The sequence below is a fragment of the Carassius carassius genome, chromosome 21, assembly GCF_963082965.1.
Source record: "Carassius carassius chromosome 21, fCarCar2.1, whole genome shotgun sequence".
Classification (NCBI taxonomy): domain Eukaryota; kingdom Metazoa; phylum Chordata; class Actinopteri; order Cypriniformes; family Cyprinidae; genus Carassius; species Carassius carassius.
In genome coordinates this window covers 32,754,522-32,762,021 of record NC_081775.1, presented here as the reverse complement: position 1 = coordinate 32,762,021, position 7,500 = coordinate 32,754,522, and the positions used below count along the sequence as shown (strand labels likewise).

The following is a 7,500-nucleotide window of genomic DNA, read 5'->3' as shown; positions in this document are numbered from 1 at the left end:
CACTAAAAATAACATTAAAGAGGTGTGTGAACTTGCAAGCACGATGTCAGACACTGTAATATGCTCTGGTCCCCTCCCTGCTTACCGTGGTGATGAGATGCATAGCAGATTGTCATCACTCAATGGCTGGATGTCTAAGTGGTGCCCACAGAATAACATAGGTTTCATAGACAATTGGACGAGCTTTTGGGGCAGACCTGACCTGTTTAAAAGAGATGGTCTTCATCCCTCCTGGGGTGGCGCCACTCTTCTCTCTAGAAATATGGCAAATAGTCTTAGTGTTTATACTTGACTACCTGGGGCCCAGGTCAGGAAGCAGACAGACTGGCTAAACCGACCGTCTGCTAGTTGCCTCCCGTCACAGAGGTCAGTTAATTCCCAGCACATAAGAGACTTTTTCACCTAGGCTACGTTCACACTGCAGGCTGAAACGACCCAATTCCGATTTTTTTGCCCCTATGCGACCTGTATCTGATCTTTTCATGACAGTCTGAACGACACAGATCCGATCTTTTCTAATGCGACCCAGGCCACTTGGGTATGTGGTCCTGAATCCGATACGTATCCGATCTTTTGAAATGCGACCTCCGTCTGAACGGCCAGGCCACATGTATCCGACCCGTACGTCATTGATACGCTACAAACGTCATAATTCTGCGTTGAAGTAGGCGGGAACGAGAAGATAAACTGATGAATTCTGTATTAGTGAAGCCACTCACATCAGTATCCCACCACTCCTGGCTGCGACTCCGCACCCACACGTTTCTCTGTACCAACATTGCTAATACTGCTCCACAAAACGCCATGGCCAAAAACCTTGCTCTCCTCCTCATTTTTAATTTTCTTCTTAAAACGAGAAGATTGTAATTGTGCTGGCTCCGTTGGGAAAATAACTTTAATATTGCAAAAAGAGCTCCGCTGTTGACTACACTGTTGTTGACATCCATGTTTAACGTTAGCTACTTCCGCAAACAACAAGTGACGTCGTTGAGCGTTGAGTACTCTTCTGCTCATGCGGGTCACTTCTGGGTCGTTTCACGTTCACACAGGAGATCACAAAAGGTCGCATTTAATTGGAAATGTGAACGGCCTTGCAAAAAAATCGCATTTTTTCAAAAAATCGGAATTGAGCATTAAGCCTTGCAGTGTGAACGTAGCCCTAGATATCACACTATAGAGACTGTGTCTGTTCCCCGAACTAGAAAATACAAAAAACGTCCAAACCAAGTTAAGATTAACAATTTAATTGAGGTTCAACAAATAAAAAACAGAAGCAATATGGATAAACAAATGATAAAGCTTGGCTTATTGAATATCAGATCCCTTTCTACGAAAACACTTTTTGTAAATAATATGATCACTGATCATAATATAGATGTACTCTGTTTGACAGAAACCTGGCTAAAACCTGATGATTACATTATTTTAAATGAGTCCACCCCCCAAGATTACTGTTATAAACATGAGCCACGTCTAAAAGGCAAAGGGGGAGGTGTTGCTTCAATTTATAACAACGTTTTCAGGATTTCTCAGAGGGCAGGCTTCAAGTATAACTCGTTTGAAGTAATGGTACTTCATATAACATTATCCAGAGAAACAAATGTTAATGATAATTCCCCTGTTATGTTTGTACTGGCTACTGTATACAGGCCACCAGGGCACCATACAGACTTTATTAAAGAGTTTGGTGATTTTACATCCGAGTTAGTTCTGGCTGCAGATAAAGTTCTAATAGTTGGTGATTTTAATATCCATGTTGATAATTAAAACGATGCATTGGGATCAGTATTTATAGACATTCTGAACTCTATTGGTGTTAGACAACACGTTTCAGGACCTACTCATTGTCGAAATCATACTCTAGATTTAATACTGTCACATGGAATTGATGTTGATGGTGTTGAAATTATTCAGCCAAGTGATGATATCTCAGATCATTATTTAGTTCTGTGCAAACTTCATATAGCCAAAATTGTAAATTCTACTTCTTGTTACAAGTATGGAAGAACCATCACTTCTAACACAAAAGACTGCTTTTTAAGTTATCTTCCTGATGTATCCAAATTCCTTACCATATCCAAAACTATGGACTCTCTCTTTTCTAGCACTTTAAATACAGTTGCTCCTTTACGCTTAAGGAAGGTTAAGGAAAACAGTTTGACACCATGGTATAATGAGCATACTCGCACCCTAAAGAGAGCAGCCCGAAAAATGGAGCGCAGCTGGAGGAAAACAAAACTAGAGGTATTTCGTATTGCTTGGCGGGAAAGTAACCTATCCTACAGAAAAGCATTAAAAACTGCTAGATCCGTTTACTTTTCTTCTCTTTTAGAAGAAAACAAACATAACCCCAGGTATTTATTCAATACAGTGGCTAAATTAACGAAAAATAAAGCCTCAACAAGTGTTGACATTTCCCAACACCTCAGCAGTAATGACTTTATGAACTACTTTACTTCTAAAATCGATACTATTAGAGATAAAATTGCAACCATTCAGCCGTCAGCTACAGTATCACATCAGACAGTGCACTATAGACCCCCTGAGGAACAGTTCCACTCATTCTCTACCATAGGAGAGGAAGAATTGTATAAACTTGTTAAATCATCTAAACCAACAACATGTATGTTAGACCCTATACCATCTAAGCTCCTGAAAGAGGTGCTTCCAGAAGTCATAGATCCTCTTCTGACTATTATTAATTCCTCATTGTCATTAGGATATGTCCCCAAAACCTTCAAACAGGCTGTTATTAAGCCTCTCATCAAAAAACCACAACTTGACCCCAAAGAACTAGTTAATTATAGACCAATCTCGAATCTCCCTTTTCTGTTCAAGATACTAGAAAAGGTGGTATCCACACAATTATATTCCTTCTTAGAGAAAAATGGTATATGTGAGGATTTCCAGTCAGGATTTAGACCGTATCATAGTACTGAGACTGCTCTCCTTAGAGTTACAAATGATCTGCTCTTATCATCTGATCGTGGGTGTATCTCTCTATTAGTTTTATTGGATCTTAGTGCTGCGTTTGACACAATTGACCACAACATTCTTTTGCATAGACTTGAACACTTTGTTGGCATCAGTGGAAGTGCATTAGCATGGTTTAAATCGTACTTATATGACCGCCATCAGTTCATAGCAGTGAATGAAGATGCACCATATCGATCACAAGTGCAGTATGGAGTACCTCAAGGCTCAGTACTAGGGCCGCTACTCTTCACGCTTTATATGTTACCCTTGGGAGATATCATCAGGAAACATGGTGTTGATGACTGGATGACGAGTAATTTCTTACTGCTAAATTCTGAAAAAACAGAGGTGTTAATTATAGGACCTAAAAACTCCGCTTGTAATAACCTAGAACACTGTCTAAGACTTGATGGTTGCTCTGTCAATTCTTCATCATCAGTTAGGAACCTAGGTGTGCTATTTGATAGCAATCTTTCCTTAGAAAGCCACGTTTCTAGCATTTGTAAAACTGCATTTTTCCATCTCAAAAATATATCTAAATTACGGCCTATGCTCTCAATGTCAAATGCAGAAATGTTAATCCATGCATTTATGACCTCAAGGTTAGATTATTGTAATGCTTTATTGGGTGGTTGCTCTGCACGCTTAGTAAACAAACTACAGCTAGTCCAAAATGCAGCAGCAAGAGTTCTTACTAGAACCAGGAAGTATGACCATATTAGCCCGGTCCTGTCAACACTGCACTGGCTCCCTATCAAGCATCGCATAGATTTTAAAATATTGCTTATTACTTATAAAGCCCTGAATGGTTTAGCACCTCAGTATTTGAATGAGCTCCTTTTACATTATAATCCTCTACGTCCGCTACGTTCTCAAAACTCAGGCAATTTGATAATACCTAGAATATCAAAATCAACTGCAGGCGGCAGATCCTTTTCCTATTTGGCGCCCAAACTCTGGAATAACCTACCTAATATTGTTCGGGAGGCAGACACACTCTTGCAGTTTAAATCGAGATTAAAGACCCATCGCTTTAACCTGGCATACACATAACATACTAATATGCTTTTATTATCCAAATCCGTTAAAGGATTTTTAGGCTGCATTAATTAGGTAAACCGGAACAGGGAACACTTCCCATAACACCCAATGTACTTGCTACATCATTAGAAGAATGGCATCTACGCTAATATTAGTCTGTTTCGCTCTTGTTCCGAGGTCACCGTAGCCACCAGATCCAGTCTGTATCCAGATCAGAGGGTCACTGCAGTCACCCGGATCCAGTACGTATCCAGACCAGATGGTGGATCAGCACCTAGAAAGGACCTCTACATCCCTGAAAGACAGCGGAGACCAGGACAACTAGAGCCCCAGATACAGATCCCCTGTAAAGACCTTGTCTCAGAGGAGCACCAGGACAAGACCACAGGAAACAGATGATTCTTCTGCACAATCTGACTTTGCTGCAGCCTGGAATTGAACTACTGGTTTCGTCTGGTCAGAGGAGAACTGGCCCCCCAACTGAGCCTGGTTTCTCCCAAGGTTTTTTCCTCCATTCTGTCACCGATGGAGTTTCGGTTCCTTGCCGCTGTCGCCTCTGGCTTGCTTAGTTGGGGTCACTTCATCTACAGCGATATCGTTGACTTGATTGCAAATAAATGCACAGACACTATTTAACTGAACAGAGATGACATCACTGAATCCAATGATGAACTGCCTTTAACTATCATTTTGCATTGACACACTGTTTTCCTAATGAATGTTGTTCAGTTGCTTTCACGCAATGTATTTTGTTTAAAGCGCTATATAAATAAAGGTGACTTTGATGTACACAAGCTCAACCAGTGGAGCAGAGAGTCCACTTCATCAGGGCTGTTTTGTTCTCTGTAGTTGTTTTCCTCTGAGCTCATGTCTTTGATGGATGTATTTGATCATTTAATTGATTTTTGCTGTTTTCCTGTGATGCAAATCAGAATTTTCTTCATTACTCCAGTTTTCAGTGTCACATGATCTTTAAGAAACCATTACAATTTATTTGACTCAAGAAACATTTCTGATTATTATCAATGTTGAAAACTATTTTACTGCTTCATATTTAGTGTGGAAATGATGATGCACTTTATTTTTCAGGATTTTTTAATAAAGTTTAATGAACAGCATTTATTTGCGTTTATCAGATGTATTAATTAAATTAATGCATTTATTAAATAATAATTATTTTAAATATCTTTACTCACTTTTTTGTCACTTTCATGCATGATGAATAAAATGATTAATTTCTCTATATTTTATATAATTACAGCACAACCGTTGTGAATTTTATGACAGCACTACCAATCTCATATTCTTACCGTCATTCATGAAAAGTCACCGGGTTGAGTAACACGTTTCAGCGCTGATTCTGCTCACGTTTGGTGCTTTGAATCATTTGAAAGATTTAACTGTCCTGCAGATGGCGACGCAAACTCATGCAGCGCTCTCAGGACCATTACGTCCATGATGTTTCTTTTCGCAGTTTATTTCAATTACCATCCAGTAACCAAACTAAGCACCCCCACAAAAAAATAAACAACTCGGATCTATGCGAATCACATGGGTCAGAGGTCAGAAAATATGGAAATTACAGAAAAAGGTTCAAACACTCACTGATGCTGCAGAAGGAAAAACCCTGCATTAAGAGCCGAGGCTAAAAACCTTTGAACGTGTACATCTGTGTACATTTGTATTATTTTGCCTAAATATAATATTTTTTATTTAGCACTGCCCTTCAGAAGCTACAGAACATACTTACATGTTTCACAGAAGACAAAATAACTTCAGTTTACCCTGATCTTCAAATTCAAAAAGTCATTTTTAGAGGGAACTGAGATTTGGATTGAAGAACAGAATTGGGAGAGAGAGAAACCAGAGTTTGCAGAGGCAGTGTCACACATGGATCGACTCCTTGTGGTTGGGGAGGAACACAGAGAGAGGGGGAAGAAGGTGTGGGTTACAAATTTATAAAATGTTAAATCTAGGTTCCAATATAATAGTAGACATTTTGAGGTAATAAAGCTGACATATCCAAGAAGATGTCTGAGACATTAACCTTTTGTCTTTATGCACTTTCTGACTGTAGTCAGTGTCTGGAATTTTCCAGATTCCATTTGCATGCTTTGTTTTAATGGTCTGCACCTCCATGTATCCCTCCTCCTAGAAATGTATATAAACTACAATGTATTAATGACTAGTTAGACTTTGATGACTACAGCGCCACGCAGAGCGTTCTCAATGAAGAATTCTGCTGAAGATTACCCAAGAGTCTCCTGGTCTTCACTTCTGAGTTTCTAACAAAGGGAATGGAGGAGGAACATAGGCTTGAGTGGAGGCAGCCTCACGCCAGCATCTGTTACAGGAGCTGCAGGCCACGGAAAGGTGTAGAGAGAGCTGGAGGAAAAGGCTGAACAGAGGAGGGAGGAGAAAGAGGTTTTGCAGCGGTGGAATCTGGAGCACGGCTCAGGCTCGCTGATGACTATAATGACTGTTTTGGAGGGTTAGCTGGCTGCAAAGAGAAGTACAAAGAATAATGCTGCGCTTTGGTTATTAACTGGGAAAACTGTACATGTGCATTAATCAGCGCTCGTCTCAGCCCCAAAATGTCCACTTTTTGATTGAGGGAATGGTTGCTGTGGCTGAGACAAAAGAGGACGCTGGTAAGTGAACAGTAGAAGGTTTGGGGCCAGTGGGTTATGATGGGGATCCAAACTCATCATCAGAAGGGAAATTGTTGGATTTCGGATATTGTAGTCACTGGGGCGAAAGATGTCATGGGACGGAGTTCAGTTGGCTGTATATATATATATATATATATATATGAATTAGCGTGTTTAATTGAATTAATTATAAGAACGAGCTCCACCTGTGCTAAACTGGTTGATTAATCTGAACAAGCTCCTCCCAAGTGTTGTTAATAAAACACAATTGAATGTAGATCTGCATCATTCACACACATGTTCAGTACGTCAGTATTAGTGTTTGACATACTTGAGTATCTGCAGTTTATAGTTTGGATCCTGCAGTTTGTGTTTGAGCAGCTGGACTCCTGATTGTCCTGGGTGATTGTAGCTCAGATCCAGCTCTCTCAGGTGTGAGGGGTTTGAACTCAGAGCTGAAGACAAATAACCACAGCCTTCCTCTGTCACCATACAGCCTGACAACCTACAGACACACAGACACAGAAACAGATCATCTACAGACACACACACACACACACACACACACACACACAGATACAGATCATCTACACACAGTCAGATCATCTACAGACATACACAGACACAGATCACCAGTTGTCTGTAAATGATCTCTTATATGTTCTTAATACCTCAGTATCTGCAGCTGACAGTTTGGACTCTTCAGTCCATCAGAAATAAACTTTACACCAGAGTCCTGCAGGTGATTGTTCCTCAGATCCAGCTCTCTCAGGACACAGTTTGAGGATTGTAGAGCTGAAGACAATCTCTCACAACACTGAGCAGTGAGATT

General features: G+C 40.2%; 1 pseudogene; it reads right to left on the bottom strand.

The window, feature by feature from the left end:
- LOC132098193 (NLR family CARD domain-containing protein 3-like) overlaps positions 1-7,500 on the bottom strand; it is a 68,267-nt pseudogene that overhangs the window by 19,997 nt on the left and 40,770 nt on the right.